Below are 17,621 nucleotides of genomic sequence, written 5' to 3'. Positions count from 1 at the left end.
AAATAAACATGAAAACGTTTTTTCAAATGAAAGGAAGGAGTAGCATTTAAACTTAAAACGAACAGAGATTATTACGCATAGAAAGGGTTCTAAAAATGCTTTAGCATAAAGAGCGAGGTATTTAGGAGGAGATATATACCTCGCTCTTTATGCTAAAGTATTTTTAGTAATTTCAACTATTTATTCTACGGCCTTTCTGATTCAGGGGTCATTCTTAAAGAATTGGGACAAAACTTACGATTTAGTGTAAGGAGCGAGGTATTAACGAGGGTACAAACCCCCTCGTATACATAATAAAAATATAAGATTATGAAAGTTTGTTACGTAAGTTAATTCTTAAGTTACGTATATTTTTTACTAATAAAAACGTTCGTTAAAAATTAAAAGTTCTAGTTGCCTTTTTAAGTAACCGAAAAATTTGAGGGCAACTAGGCCTCCTTCTCCACCCCTTATTTCTCAAAATCGTCTGATCAAAACTAAGAGAAAGCCATTTAGCCAAAAAAAAGAATTAATATACAAATTTCATTTTAATAATTTATGTGCGGAGAGCCAAAACCAAACATGCATTAATTCAAAAACGTTCAGAAATTAATTTGACTCTGCCACAATTCTACTTTTTAAAACAATTAAAAACTTTAACGTAAAGAGCGATGGATTGCGGAGGGGACAACCCATTTCACATACGGAGTAATTTCTGTTCGTTTTAAGTTTTAATGTCGCTCCTTACTTTCAGCTTAAAAAAATTAGTTTTTTTTTATTTAATCTTTTTCAAATTCAAAGTACTTGTGTTTGAGCAGTCTTTCTCAAGATATTATGACAAGAAGCAAAACTTTAGCGCAAAGAAAGATAGCTGAGGAAGGGACAGTCCCCCGAATAAACGGAATAAAGTCAGTTTGTTACAAGTTTTATTGTTGCTTCTTACTTTTAGTTGAGAAAACTTGCTTATTTAATTTGATTTTTAACTGTTTTTCAAATCATGCCAGGGAATTCCCTTCCCTCTCTCCTTTGGTTTAAAAATTTCCCCTTTAAAACGGGGATCCTCTAGGATTTTAATGTTCAAAGAAACAAAATTATGTTTTCTCCAATAAGTTCAAATTATGGACATGCTCTTTCTACGCTAAGTGATTTACAACTTAAATAAATTATCCAATTTTCAATATCGACTTCATTTACACAACAAATAGATTAACCCGGTGGTTTCCAGCCAATTTTGGTCCAAGCCATCTAGGCATTTCTAAAATTCTGATACCCCCTTTGTGATATTTAAATTATATTATTCAGAATTTTATACATATCATCTGAAGGAATCTTGGAAGGAATTAATTAATTCCTTAATTACAACAAATACACCACCCTAACATAAAGATTCCTTTTAATTAAGCTACTCGCTTCATTTAACTCTTTGTAATTTATTAGTCTATAATCATTTTATAAATATTTTCTAACTTGACTTAATGAAAGTTCATAAGCCGAACTGGCCAGACATGACCATAAACAACCAAGAGAGATAAAACTCTACAAAAAGAAAACTTCAAACGAGACGACGGCCAGTAGAATTGAGCGACTAAAACAACGCGGATATTTCGCCTGTATCCAAACGAGGCGTCTTCAGCAGAAGATGAAAATTAACAGAAAACTAATCTAAAAACAAACAAGAGCTAAGAGCTCATATGGCACTTGTGACGAGGTCGGAAGAGCCAAGAGCTAAGAGCTCATATGGTATGAGCTCTAGCAAAATTTTAAGAATCAACAGATTGCTTTAAAAGGAAAATCAGAGGCTTAATGTCGGTCGGGATTCAAAATAAGAGCTCTGAGTCACGAGGTCAAGCTAAATATCAAAATTCATTAAGATCCAATCACCTACTCGCAAGTTAAAAATACCTCAATTTTTCTAATTTTTCCTCTCCCTTCAGCCCCCCAGATGTTCAAATCGGAGGAAACGACTTTATCGAGTCAGTTTGTACAGCTCCCTGACATACCTACCAATTTTCATCGTCCTAGCACGTCCAGAAGCACCAAACTCACCAAAGCACTGAACCCCACCATCTAACTCCGCCAAAGAGAGCGGATCCGGTCCGGTTATGTCAGTCACCTATCTTGGACTTGTGCTTATTCTGTCCATTAAGTTTCATCCCGATCCCTCCATTCTAAGCATTTTCCAAGATTTTAGGTCCCCCCCCCACTTCTCCTTCACCGGATAAGGTCGAGATTTAATATAAGAGCTCTGAGACATGATATCCTTCCAAACATTAAATTTCATCAAGATCCGATCACTCCTTCGTAAGTTAAAAATACCTCATTTTTGTGCTTATTTTCCCCACCAAGTTTCATCCTGATCCCTCAGCTCTAAGCGTTTTCCAAGATCTTAGGTTCCCCCCTCAATTCCCCCGGATCCAGTCGGGATTTAAAATAAGAGCTCTGAGACATGATAGCTTTCCAAATTTCAAATTTCATTAAGATTCGACCACTCCTTCGTAAGTTAAAAATACCTCATTTTTCTAATTTGTTCAGAATTACCCCCTCCCCAACTCCCCCAAAGAGAGCGGATCCTTTCCGGTTATGTCAATCACTTATCTAGGACTTGTGCTTATTTTCCCCACCAAGTTTCATCCCGATCCCTCCACTCTAAGCGTTTTCCAAGATTTTAGGTCCCCCCTCAATTCTCCCCAATGTCACCTGATCCAGTCGGGATTTAAAATAAGTGCTCTGAGACACGATATCCTTTCAAACTTCAAATTTCATTAAGATCCCATCACTCCTTCGTAAGTTAAAAATACCTCATTTTTTCTAATATTTCAGAATTAACCCCCCCCCCCCAACAGAGCAAATCTGTTCTGGTTATGTCAATAACGTATCTAGGTCTTCTGCTTATTTTTCCCACCAAGTTTCATCCTGATCCCTTCATTCTAAGCGTTTTCCAAGATTTTAAGTCCCCCCTCCAACTCCCCCCAATGTCATCGGATCTGGTCGGAACTTAAAATAAGAGATCTGAATCACGATATCCTTCCAAAAATCAAATTTCATTAAGATCTACTCCTTCGTAAGTTAAAAATATCTCATTTTTCTAATTTGTTCAGAATTAACCCTCCACCCCCATCTCCCCCAAAGAGAGCGGATCCGTTCCGGTTATGTCAATCACGTATCTAGGACTTGTTCTTATTTTTCCCACCAAGTTTCATCCCGATCCCTCCACTCTAAGCGTTTTCCAAGATTTTAGGCCTCCCTCAATTCCCCCCAATGTCACCGGATCCTGTCGGGATTCAAAATAAGAGCTCTGAGAGACGATATCCTTCCAAACTTCAAATTTCATTAAGATCCGATCACTCCTTCGTAACTTAAAAATACCTCATTTTTTCTAATTTTTCAGAATTACCCCCCCCCCTGAACTCCCCCAAACAGAGCAGATCCGTTCTGGTTGTGTCAATAACGTATCTAAGTCTTCTGCCTATTTTTCCCACCAAGTTTCATCCCGATCCCTCCACTCAAAGCGTTTTCCAAGATTTTAGGTTTCCCCCTCCAACTCCCCCCAATGTCATCAGATCTGGTCAGAATTGAAAATAAAAGCTCTGAGACACGATATCATTCCAAACATCAAATTCATTAAGATCCGATCACCCGCTCATAAGTTAAAAATACTTCATTTTTTCTACATTTTTTTAAATTAACTGTCCCCCCTCCCCCCCCCCAGATGGTCAAATCGGGAAAATGACTATTCCTAATTTAATCTGGTCTGGTCCCTGATACGCTTGCCAAATTTCATCGTCCTAGCTTACCTGGAAGTGCCTAAAGTAGCAAAACTGGGACCGACAGACAGACCGACAGAATTTGCGATTGCTATATGTCACTTGGTTACTACCAAGTGCCATAATAAAAACCACCACCAATAATAATTAATATAATTGTCGCTACTTATCCACGTAGGGAAAAGCAGCTATTTGAGTTACTTCAATGAGAATCAAAGAGCAACTGAGGAAATGAGAATCAAAAAGCAACATTCATTTCTACTGGCCGTCGTCTCTATTGAAGTTTTCTTTTTGTAGAGTTTTATCTCTCTTGGTTGTTTATTAACTTGACTTAAAATCTTGGTAATATTTGTAACCTAATTTGCCTTCTACTTAACCACAAAAAATGTAGGAAATTTTCTTTGAATATCTGTTCTTATTACGTTCCTAAGTGATTATCCCATCATTCAGATAAACTGGAGGAAAAAATGAAGGGCGCTTCATTTTGCATCACGCTAAATTGCCCTTCATTTTGTCAAATTTCTCCGGTTCTTAATTCAAAATATACCTCTTCCTTTTATAATCCTGTTACAGTAAAAACCCAATTTCTTTTGGAGAAGAATCTTGTCCATAAAGATAAGAGCCGCCAGGTTTCAGGAATGTCTTGATATGGGATAGGTTCCCATAAATAGCTTTTATTATAGCTTGCTGCAGAACAAATAAATAAATTCAAAAAGCTAAACAAAAGCTTTTCCCCAACACACTTAGAAGTTTTTTTCTTTAAGCATAGGGTGGCCTTGACACAGAAAGTCTTCTTTGAATAGGTCTAAAATACATAGTGAATGTCTTAAGTTTTTATTGATATCCTAAAAACACATTTTTTTCCAGGTAGCAGAAAAAAAAATATTTGGCTTTTTACTATATTTGGACATGAAAGCTTTTAGCATTTGGTTGATTTTTATGGAAATTAAAAAAAAAATCTTAATTTTCCAACCTATGGATTCATCGTTTATACTAGTAAATTTCACTTGTTAAGCATCAAGGTCGAGACCCTTCCTACCTCTACTCTAAACAACCAATACCCGTAGCATTACTTGTGTATGATGAATGCCACACATGTGAATAGTAATTTCCAAATATTGTAACTTAGATCCTCTGAATTCAAAAAACAACTGAATTCAAAAAAAGTAATTGAAAAAGAGGAAAGCTCCTGTATATGTTAAATCGTTTCTGAAATATTAACTTTTTTGCCAGACAAATTTTCCCACAGAAATTTTCACTTATTTTTTGGCTCAACGGATTCGTAAATGAGCGACTAAAAAAGGTGCAAAATTAAATCATAGCCGAGCCAGGACGCGTATCTCTTGTCCCTTGTTCTTTATCCGTGCCCTGATGTCCTCTTAGTGGTCGACATATTGGAATGAATAAAAGTAAAAAAAAAAAAAAACATTTGCGTACACCAGGAGGCACCCTTTCCAACATCTTAGATCTACCACTGGCAAACCCATGAAAATCAACGAAACAATTTTTCAATTTGTTTCGATGAAACCAATCGTAAAACCATGAAAATCAGGCAGTCTATGAACTCCAGTACAACACTGTAAACGACTTTGTATGTTGGTACTACCTTCTTGAACCTGCTAATACTGTTAGCTTATTTTCCTGGGTATTACAAAGGTATACACAGAATTAACCCTTGATAGAGGATAAAAAGATCTGAAACACGGGAAGGGGACACTCAAAATTCGTTAATAGGCTATTATTATTATTTTTTTGAGCGGGCTCTTTAAGATATGTCTCAGACGAAAAAATTGAAAAATGGTTGTATAATGCATGAGGGTTGAAGATAAGGGGACACTCCTATTTTTCTGACACCAAAGTAATAATCCCTAATATAAAATTCCCATTATCTAATAACAATAACAGTACAATAACAACAACAATCTTCTAACCAAACCAATAATAGTAAAAATAATTTAATCTAACAATCCCATTTGTTCGATTGTCCTGAAACTTATTAGCTAACTGAAGAAATAGCATACATCTAAACCTAGGCTAATAACATTTTTTTTTTCAGTGTAAATAGTCACAAGGAAATACACTGCACTCCATTATCCTGGCAAGCCAAGGCTTTTAAACACCCCTCCCTTATTCGATAAAATGCCACAAAATTCTGCTTTCCCAGATGACATTTCTTTTCATTGAATTACTGCGACAGACGATCAGAATTCAGCAATATTAGTGTTTTACTTCTATTACGTCTAATTACTTGCTGTAACCAGGCAACACCTAGTATAATAATCTAGTTTATAATAGCTAGGATAATTATTTTTCTAGAAGAAGACTGATAACTTTTAACCTGCCATATGTCTTTAGATTAGCTCTCGGATGAATCACCAGGACAACAGTCCATATCATTGCCCATCACATGTCTGTTGAACAATGAATATGTCCCGCTATTATGTAAAAACTATTACTCAAGCCTAACTACAACCCCTTACCTGAGATGACTCAATAGGGCTTCTATTTCCAGGAAAAATCAAATGAACGGATATACCCATTGGACCATTCGTGGAAGTTTGATGTTGATTAAAAATTGAAAGACGGATAATGGTAAGCCACCATGTGCCCTTTACTTAGATCCCGGATAAATCATTGGGACAACAGCCAATATTCTCAACTCTCTCATGTCCTATTGAACAACAAAATCTCACGCTATCATCTACGAGCGTATGTTCAACTCTTTGCTCCGGATAAGTTCTACTCCCTTGGAAAAATTTACCTACTTTGACCTAGAACTGTAACTTTTTGATTTTATATCATGGAACAATTTCCTTTTCATTGAATCTAGACTTAGATTATAATCAATATGTTGACAGACCTAACCTGATAAGTCCAGTATTAAACTAGACTGCACCAGTGCTATAATGCTAACAAGTATCTTTTGCTAGCTTTCTTGTAGAAGTCCACCGTAGACTGCAGTGATAGATAGTGGCCAACCATGAATTTTTGCTGTTTTTCAGCTGAAGCTAACTCAGAGACTAATGGAAACCATGCGAGTGAGTAAACTCAAGTTTTGTCAGTGAAAGAAAAACGGCCAATGCCATCTAGCATCGCCCAGCAGAATCATAAAGATAACTACTAAGATCTTCATCAGATCTAGAATCATAAAGATAACTAGTAAGATCTATTACTTGCATTTATATTTTACCTCTTTTTTTACTTTCCATTTACGTTAGGTCGGAGATAAAAGAATCACTTTTACCAAAAGAGCATTATAAATATGATTTGTAGGACAATTTCTTTTATGTGAATCCTCATGTGTTGCATACTAACTTAGTCCTGGATATTTCACAATCAAGAAAAATAGGTCAAGCACGGAAGAATATGCATACTTTCAGGGAATTTCAAGCTGAATATAGATAAATCTAGATCAGATCTTTAATTTTAACCAAAATTTAACAGATTAATGTTAAGCTTACTTTGTATTTTATAGTCTTCCTGGGTAATATTGCAGAGCCAGTAACGGCAAAGATTTCTTTTTTTAACCCATTTTAGAGCCCCAACTTATCTTCTTCTTTTTTATCAGTTTCACATATCCCTTGGCTAAAATAATAATCTACATTTATGGGTTATGAACTCACTCACTTGCCAGAAAGAGAGCCTGAATCAGAGGGGTGTCAATTCGGAGGTACAATAGGCCTAGTCAAGGTAAAGGGTAAAACCTTGCATAGATGGCCAAACGTAGCCATGGGTAGCCAGTTAAGTGAAAAAGAAATATAATATGAAAGAATTGAAATACATCAGTAAAATTTGAAATATATAATAAAAATATACGAAATAAGAAATATTTTACAAAATTTAAAAATATACAATGCAAGTTATGATGCTATAACATGCTGCAGTGATGCAGAATTACGAACAGTCAACTTCAATTCGAATTCTTGGCTTTTACCTTTATACTATTGAAGTTTAAATTAAACTACTCTTAATTAAATCAAGTGCAAAAGCACTGAAAAAAATCAAGATCCTAATAGACTTAGAGCCCAAATGTTGCTGGATTGTGACATAGAAGATCAAGCTACGCCTATTTTCAGTGTAGGGATGCCAAATGGCATTTTTGGAAATGCGGAATCTAAAAGACACTTGGATAAACAGGACATAATTGTATGTACGAAGCCTTATATGTAGAAAATGAGCTAATCTGGGAATACGTTTTTTCAGAGAGCATATTCCAACGATTAGATACGTAGATTAGACATCCCTATACTCCATCATTGAGGTATTCTCCCCCGAAACCGTATAATTAAAAATTGTACAAAGCAGTGCGCTGCCTATAGTTTTCCTTAACTTGTCTTATTTTGCTGAGCAGATTCGCAGTAATGTAAGTAAGAACTGTACATGACTGAAATGAATTCAAGCCAAAAGTGGAGACAGACCCCTTGCGCTACCACTAGAGTTGCAGGAAAGGTGTAGGGAGTAGAAGGGAAAAGCAATATATATTTTCCCACAACTAAGGCATGTGTTCAGCGAAAGTATCTGGATAAGGTCAAAATTTAGGGTATCTTAGGTACTGCGTAAGATCCTAGCATACAATGCAGAACCATGGGTATCAAATAAAGAAGAGAAAGATGAGAGTTATTTTCAGTAAAATTGTTTAAGGATGCTATTGAAATAGAATTTGGTGGTGATATGGCAAACACGTCTCTCAATGAATGAAGAGGTTTGACCAAAAAACCGTTAATATAACAGAGCCAAAAAGTTCGTTTAGATAGACCGCAAGATACTAAAAGAATGGTTGGTCCCGCACTAGGATGAAATATAAGGATTAAAGGTAATTAAGGATTTCTAGTAATGTGGCCGAAACAGAAGCTTAGACTGGGCTGGTAATCCAGGGATGGAGAGAGAGTGTAAACTGTAGGTTCACTCTCAAGAAGCTTAATGCGGCCAAGAGCTTGTGGTATAGCATCAGAGATAGGATATACTGTTTATTTTAGGTGACTATAGAATCAACGAGACAGTATATTAATGTTGCAATTAAATACTGCTTGTTGTTCGCAACAAATGGAATGTTGTTTGTAGTGTCACCGAAGAGCCAATGACTTGGTGGTCATGGAGGTACAATTACCTTAAGATCAGATTACTAATCTTGGAATTTTACTGAGTAAAATGTTAATAATTTTAATTGGGATGGGTTCAACTAAAACATGCGACCGAGGTTAGGTCCACTCGGGCTTGGCTTCAACGAAGCCAAACTATCCAGGTGTAAGTCTGAGTGAGCACAACAACCATCTGACTCCAAATTCATCCATTTACTGCAAACAAGACTGGACGCCAACAATTTGAAAGCTTGGAATTGCTTGCGGGTTTTGATCCGTAAATAGATTTCACTGGGTGGCTTAGAATTTGAAGTTTGAAAAATAAAGTTTACCAACAAGTACTTTTCTCCTGCTATTGCCCCTAAAGAAAACTGTGAATAGGGGTGTACGTTCTGACTTTTAGACAAGTATTGAGCCTTGAGTCTGATAAACTGAGTCAACTCATTTGGACAGAAAAACAAATTTCTCAATTATTACAAATTTTCATGTATGCTACCCTAATTATTAAGAACAACGCGTATTAGCCGGTGCAACAGAACACAATACGTCCTGATTTTTGTCGTGTGAATGGAAACATGCGACGATGAAAACAAGACACTATAATATTTAAATAAAATATATTAAGTAAAACATCATATTTTTTATAACGAAACCTGCTAGAACTGATGTCAGGTCCTAGATACGAAACTATTTTCAGTTTTAGTAAAAATATTCCGGAAATTTTCCTTTTACGAACTTCTTTTAATGGTTTTCTTTCTGTGCTAACAAAGTTCGACTGGACGCTTTGCGTCTTAGAATCATTTTTTGCTTTTATTCAAATATCCGCAACCTTTAATTCTATTAATTTATTAGTTAGTTTTAATTTATTAAATCTATTTGGTTAATTTATTTATCATAGTTTTTTTTTCTAATAAGTTATTATTGCTTGCATTTTCAATTTCACTCTTTGAAAATTAGCACATATTTCTAGTGTGTATAAATTAGTCACCACAATTAGTTTTTTAATGTAAATTATTAATAAGAATGTCATTTAACCACAGATTATATTTACTTTTAGCAAACAGTAAGAAATATGCCAAGAATATGGAAAAGCAAGTAGCATTATTGTTGCAACTAATAAAGGAAAGTGGCTATCCCGGTTCGCCTTTCCCTGCTTAAGCAAGTGGAAAATCAGAGAGATCAATTTAGGAAGCGAACAATCATTTTGCTCTCGAAAATATACGTTGATCATAATTCTATATTCATCACAAGTATTTTAAAGGCCCAGGGTGTTTTTTTCACAGTTAAAAAAAGTTTGGAAGAATAGAAAGATAAGTCTACAAACCAAGATTAGAATATTGGAAGCTACAGTGATGACAGTGGTCAAATATGGCTCTGAAGCATGGGCACTCCGAAAAGCAGATGAAAATTTACTAGATGTTTTCCAAAGAAATTGCCTACGGATTGTTCTGGGTACCCGGCTGACTGACCGTATTTCAAACAGTAGGTTGTACGAAAAGTGTGGTTTAATCCCACTTTCTGGGGCTATAATGAAAGAAAGGTTGAGATGGCTAGGCCACGTTCTACGGATGAAGGATGACAGATTACCAAAGATTGTCCTTTTTGGCCAACCGTCTGGGGCTACACGGAAAGCAGGTCGTCCTTGTCTGGGTTGGGAGGATGTCATAAATAAAGATTTAAAGGAAATGGGAACTTCCTGGGAGGGTGTAAAGAGGGAGGCTTTAAATAGTTTAGGTTGGAGGAGGAGCGTGCGTAGCTGTGTTGGCCTTAGGCGGCTTGGTGCTGCAGTGAGTTATTAGTAGTAGTAGTAGTAGTATTTCTAAGGCTGAACCAGGATGTATTACAAGCAAAAAGAAAGTGTGGAGAAAATTGCCGCCAGTGAGAGTTGAACCTACGAGCCCTCAGGTAACTAACCGCGGCTTCATGTGGCAGATTTGTCTACTCTTTTCGGTACGCGCAAACTATCTATCCTTCTGATGGAAATACCTCAGAAAAATATGAGTTATATAGGAGGAGTAGTATTGCTAAGTAATTTGGCAAATGAATTAACACCCACCCCATCTACATATAAAAGAAAATGATAAGTACAAAAATTCTCTCTCCTCGTCAAAGAGACCTATATAGCCCGTATTCAAATACATTGAAGAGTTTGGCTTTGACATTGCAAATGACAAAGATATTGACAAAGACAAAGACATTGCAGCATTTGAAATAGTGGCAAAAATATAACAGTAAATAAACCATCCTTTCAAAAAAGCCACAGCATTCACTAAACAGCTTCGTAAGCTGAATTTTTTAGGCAGGGATGACTGGGTTTAAAATTTCAACTAGAGAATTAAACATTTATTTCGAAAATTTACCAGTGAAAATCTGGGTGCAGAAAATTAAGTTCCTGAAATAAATAAGGGGTATAAGTCAAAAGACATCAGATGCTTTCAAATCAAATCCATTTTTAAATGGCAATCCTTTGTATGCATTGTTGGTTCTGGTAATTAAAAAAAATAGTAACTGTTGATAAATCAATATATTCAAAGAATTGCACTTAATCGATTAACTTGAATTGCAGTCATACATCTTATTTGGATCCCAATATATCTTGAAGCTTTTTTTCCAAAATAGGTTAACTTTACAAATTTCTAAAAATTGCAATATTTCAAATGAATTGAAGATATACCTATGCACCTCCACCCAAGAGTATGGGTAACTTATAAGAGTGGGAACTGGCTGGAAAGTCGATAAAAACTATCAACGCCATCTAACGTTTGGTGACACTAGGCAATTGTTTCCATGAAATATTGAAAATAATTAATTTAATTTTTGTAATCGGTAAGCTTAGGGTAGTAATAAGTGTCAGATCTCAGTTCCTGACACCAAAGCAATTACAAAGCTTGAAACAATGCCACTCTTCCACTCTTATAAGTTACCCGTACTCTTTGGACCCCTATATTAGCCAGCCTCGACAACAATGTCAAGAAAAAGTTTATCTTCTTGTTCATAGACAATTTCACAATGCACGGGATTCTCCCACAACATAAAACTTAAAATAGAGGTTCAACCACAAAACTGTGTATCCAAACTGCAGCCATTAAATTAAGGTACAATAAAAAAAATAACATTAAACTTCTTAGTAGTAAAGAAGTTGAATGTCAGCTCTTTTGTGAAATCAAAGATAAAAGTCTTACAGACATCAATGCGTTTGATAACATGTGGAGGGCTTTATCAACTAATGAAATTGCTCAAAAGCTGATGATGTTTTTTTTTTTTAATTCTAAACTAATACATAGGTATCCACCCTGTATTTAATTCACCAATAATTTCGAAAAAGCGGGTCTCTACCAAATCAAGAGTATGATATTTTGAAAGGAGTATCTGAACAATGACTTCTGTCATTGACAGTAGATGATGTCATTGAGAAGTAAATATGACTTCTGAACAATGGAATGGAGTTACAAAGTCACTCGACTTAGAAGGACTTACATTGGAGATGCTTTGTAAGCTTTGGCTGCGATCCTGCGGCATCCGGCAAACTAAGATATGAAAAAATCCTTCCATCTGATTGTGAAGAAGAGAAAGCCAGTTCAAAAGTGAGGCCAGGGTACCGGGCTCCCAGTGGTGCGACGATTCGTCGAAATTTTAGGACATTCTTTTAAAATAGGACTATTGCTTGTGATCGGCAAATCAAATCCGCTGTTTTAGTAGATTAAATATCAGAAATCTTAACTATTTTAAGTAGACCAAATATAATACCATATTTTTGTCAAATTTGTTCTTGTTATACTATCTAATTTAACAATGAATCAATAATGTTTTATTTTCAAGACAGATTCCAATACATATCGCGTAATATATGTTTCAATAAGTAGTATATTATCCAGTAATATTTTTCAACGTTCAACAGAATTCAAACATTCAACAGAACATATTTTTTCATATTCAACTGAACAATATTTTTCAAACATTCAACAGAATTTAATTTATTCAATTCCAGTAAATAGAAACACAATTATTTAGTGAGAATCTTCATGCTTATAAGTCTTCTTAATAAATCGAGCCTCGAAGCATCGACGTCTTCGACAATTCAATTGTTCTTAATCCCTTTAAGATTCACCTCATCAATACCACTATGTGTCGCGTTTCCGGATAGCCTTTCTTGTTATCTGGGCAGAATTATCTCCAAAAGTTTTCAGTAAAGTTTTTAAACAAAACAAGCAAAAAATTGTCGCCATGTAAAATGAATGTTTAAAGTGGTACTATTGTTAACATCTTTTATAAAAAAAAAAAAAAAAAATCAAGAAACTGATTCTTTAACTCGGAAAAACCTAACTTTTAGAGATGTCGCACTGGTGCTAATAGCGCCTTTAGAAATGCAAGCACTGTCGGTACCTTTAGTGATTTAACTACCGCGTTTTCTTATTCGATATAAAGCTCAAAATTTTGAATAGGGAAATCTTTAAAGTTTAAAAAAGACAAACTATCAAAAATTACGAAACTACGAAGAAAGTTACTTTTCCTCATCTCAGAGCCACTTAGTAAATTAATATGCTCTTAAATCTACTATACTGTAAATTTCTTATAATTATAGAATAAATATAATTATTTATTTATATATTCTATATATAAATAATTAAAAAAAATATATATAATAATATATATAATTAATTAAATAAATATATAATTAATTAAATAAATATATATAATAATAATTAAATAAATATATAATTAATTAATAATAAATAAATATATTATTTATATATTTATTTATATATTATTTATTTATAATTATTTTTATAAATAATAAATATAATTATTTATATATTCTTATAATAAATTATAAGAATAAATAATTATTCTTATCTCACCTGAAGCTAAGGGAGCATTCAACCCTTATCGTAGCTAATTACTTTGATCGTAGCATTCCAGACAAATAATTCACTACGTATTCCGTAGATATGACCCCTATTCAAGTGAGATTATTGTAATAAGACTCTTCTTATGATGAAGTCAAATGGATAAAAAAAAAAGTAGTATGCTTTGTCAAAAAATAGCTTAAACTACTTGGCGGCTTCAGAAGTTTGTGACATAAAAGTTTTGCAATTTACGACACATAAATTTCCGCTAATTCCGGTACGAATAGGTAAATATTCACGGAAAAAAATCATATAAAAATTCGGACATTTCTTGTTTGATGTAAACAAATATGAAAGTAAATTAAAAATACCATAAAAAATGTGTTTTTTCCCCTCCCCTAAATCTTGTTCTGCAGACACTTGATTCTAATATCTATTATATAATTGCACAATATTAGCATATGGGGGCCAAAAATCGCAAATAAATTCAAGTGAGCCCATTAATTTTCAGCTTTGACAAAGAATTTCTGGGAAATTCTGGCGTGCATTGGTAACTTTCGCTATAAGCAAAAACTGGAGTAAAACCTGTTTTTTGTAGCACCATAAACCAAAAATTAATTGGAGTTTACATTTATATACGGAAAATTTTATGAGCCCTCTCCCAACTTTTTACGATATTTTCTTCTATATTAAGATACCGAACGATAAAACATGGAAGGGTTGCTCTTTTTAAAATCTACGCTAGTGTATAGACTACGAATCTATTCAATCACCTAGACTACGAAATGTGCTTAATTTTTCTCACATCTTGGAAAATTATCAGTTAATTTACAAGATAAAAGCACAAAATCTTAGCAATTCTATCGAGTGACTTCGTATAACTCGAGTCATATGAAAGAGCAAGTAGATACATTTTTGTTTCTTCTAGCGCCTATTTTAGACACCCTAGATTCGTCGACTATCTCGACGAAGTTGTTAGTTTCAGAAACATTTTGAAATTATTTTCCCCAGCTTTTGCCTATCGAAGTAGCCTATCAACATTCTCAATTTTTTCTTTTTTTATCTTCTTAACTTTTGAAAGGGAAATAGGGCAAATAGCAATAGAAACTAGCGAAAATACATCAAATAACGAAAAAAATTTTTTAACAAATCAATATGTACAGGTTATGTAGGAATATATTTTAGGCATCTTTTCTTAAACGAACTGTTTTTTATGTTTTGTTTTTTTCTTGTCATTTTCGAATTACCAGTGGGACATATTAGCTGAATTTCATTCGTGAGCTGAATGTCTATAATATAAAAAACGTCGTTGAGTGGAGGTAGGGTGAACGAAAAAGGAAACTATGAAAAGTACGATAGAAATTTGCTCTATTCTTAAAAATTAATAAGAGAAACTACTCAGAAAATACACTTTTAATGCAGAAATGCCAAAAACGTGAATTTTAAAATATTCCTTTGGCACTTCCGTATTAAACAGTACATACTCGAGAGCTTTGCTGAATGTAAGATGAAAGAAAGCGGTTACATAGCCACAAAGACAAATGAAGTGTGACAGAATGCATTGGACTTTGTAAAATTTGGAGTATATATTTTTACATTAGAGGGGGAGGGGTGTAAGGTTAGGTTAGATTACTTTACCCATGCCCACCCGCCTAATTTGCAAATATATAGCCCAAATTATATTACTATATAAACTAAAATATTATATTTTCATCATATTTTGTATATTTCGTTATGATTGACCTAACTTTACTTCTTGAGTGTGTACTGGCTAATACGGAAGTACCATTTCTTTTATTAAATCCTCTTTATGAAGGTTTTTCAAAATTACTAACGCCACAATGTGGTTAAAGCCGACTGAATTGAACTGAACTGAATTTGTGTATTATAAAAGAAGTGCCGTTGAGTGGCACCCTTAAAGGGGTTACACTCTTAAACTGAGAGGTGATTATCTTCTTCTTTCGGTAAAATTTGAGACCCTTGTCTTTTTACTGCCTCAAAAAGCTGCTGAACAATGAATACATTTACATTTACACTACATTTACACTACATTACATTACACTTACATTTGCGTCGGGAAAGAACTCCCTCCCTTAATTTTCAAATATATACCCTGAAGTTTATATGTATATTGAATTTTCTATTATTTAGACAAACTGCTAAATCAACTTGAAGAAGAATTCAGTGGATATTTACAACTCAGGGTTTGCATTTGCAAGTCAGGGTAGTGAGGGCAAAGTTCATTTTCAACACAAGTGAATTTATATTAGAATTCAGGATGAAATTCCAATTGTAAAGGCATGTCTATTTCTGAGCTATCTCATTAGTGAGCTAATCGAAAAAAAAATATCTCTCCAGAAAAAGAAATGCTGGAACGAAAGAAGAGACATTTTTAGATTGCTAATTTTATGTTCTTTCTTATTATTTAAGTCTCGTTTGTGACCTTTCATGCCCAGCCCCCCTCAAGTTGACTCGCCAGCACTTTTATTGGGGAATATGAGGGGTCCATATCCGGATACTCAAGGGACACAGGATATATAATAATTTTATTCTCCGCATTATTAGAGGAGGCAACAGCACCACTCCCCAAACGATGTCCCTGGTCCCTCCCTCATGGTTCCATATGTAGGTTTAGGATATATAGTCAATCAAACTAAAAAAAAAACACTAACACAATAAAATTCTTTCTTTATAATATGCAGTATATTTATATTAATCAGGTCATCATGTTTCCTTCTACATTTATTCACATATTAATTCATTTAATAAAGTATTTAATTACTAAAATAGTATTAAATTAGTATTATTCGGAGATGTCTCGAACATTATTTGAGCAAAATATGGATCCCTTAAAGTCCAAGAGTATGTTTAAACGTTGAAAATTTGTCCCACTGATCATACTTTCTAAATATAGTAATTCTAACCGTTGAAATTGCGCACAATCCCCTCTTTAAATCCCATATTACGTATTTTCTATGTGGAAATAAATACAATTATAACATTTTTACTATAAAACCAGGTCAATGTTCCTATTACCTGAACAATTGTTTTGGGTCATGAAACTATTGTTAATAGATGTATTTTGACTTTTTGAACATCTTTTCCTTCTTGCAAAACTACCGCAAACTCACCGTTATGGAGTTATTGCGGCCCAAATATCCTGTATTTACACATATAGAATTGCAATCATTTCCGCTTTCGTTGATCGAAAATTTGAAATCGCGAATCTGTAATAGTTTAGAAACAAATTTGGGCTATACATTTGCACATCAGGGGGTGGGGGTAAAGCATAGTTTATATTAAATATGTAAACTAGCCATTGCTGTATTTAATATATGCTATGCTTTACCCCCCCCCCTAATGTGCAAATATATAATAACTCCACAACGGTGAGTTTGCGGTAATTTTGCAAGAGAGAAAAGTTGTTCAAAAAGTCAAAATGCATCTATTAACAATAGTTTCATGACCCAAAACAATTGTTCAGGTAATGCTAAAACACCATTTGAAGAATAAAACCTTATCTTACTATTTGGGCTAATATTTTACATTTCTGTACCTTTAAAGATATTAAATATAGATATCCAATTATTTGCTTTTAACTGTTAACACTTAAGAAGCCAACTGCTTTCATACAGGGCCTTCTGCTATATCGCCGAAATAGAAGAATAATCTCCACCTTCTTCTATTCTTGATTGGCGGATGGTGAACATCAAAGGCACCGCCGATTCTCAGGCCAGCGGAACTTCTTACAAACGAAATCGCCGAGAACGGGAGGCATTGTTCAAGATCAAGGAATGGGATTTAATTGAGTCCTTGTAATGAGAGCTAACCGGATGATGAATCCGTCATGGTTGTCAACAATTTGTCGTAGTTCAACTCATCTTTGAAATGGAATTATGTTTAAGGGAATGGCAACATTTCTTTTCTGAACGTAATTATTTTAAATGTCTATC

General features: G+C 34.3%; 1 protein-coding gene and 1 long non-coding RNA gene across 2 annotated transcripts in view; one reads left to right on the top strand and one right to left on the bottom strand.

The window, feature by feature from the left end:
- Window positions 1–10,050, top strand: part of LOC136040996 (uncharacterized) — a 29,037-nt gene extending 18,987 nt beyond the window's left edge. Inside the window, exons 2-3 of the long non-coding RNA XR_010620929.1 lie at window positions 6,256–6,902; window positions 9,879–10,050. This is a non-coding gene — a long non-coding RNA (uncharacterized LOC136040996). The remainder of the gene's footprint in view (window positions 1–6,255; window positions 6,903–9,878) is intronic.
- The window catches only part of LOC136040566 (protein Wnt-5b-like), a 148,132-nt gene extending 130,835 nt beyond the window's left edge, over window positions 1–17,297 (bottom strand). The window contains exon 1 of the mRNA XM_065724793.1: window positions 17,225–17,297. The gene's annotated coding sequence lies outside the window, so the exon portion shown is untranslated. The remainder of the gene's footprint in view (window positions 1–17,224) is intronic.
- Between the last annotated feature and the right edge of the window lie 324 nt (window positions 17,298–17,621).

Source organism: Artemia franciscana, chromosome 21, assembly GCF_032884065.1.
Source record: "Artemia franciscana chromosome 21, ASM3288406v1, whole genome shotgun sequence".
Classification (NCBI taxonomy): Eukaryota; Metazoa; Arthropoda; class Branchiopoda; order Anostraca; family Artemiidae; genus Artemia; species Artemia franciscana.
The sequence above is the reverse complement of the archived record's forward strand: the minus strand, read 5'-3'. Positions and strand labels throughout refer to the sequence as shown.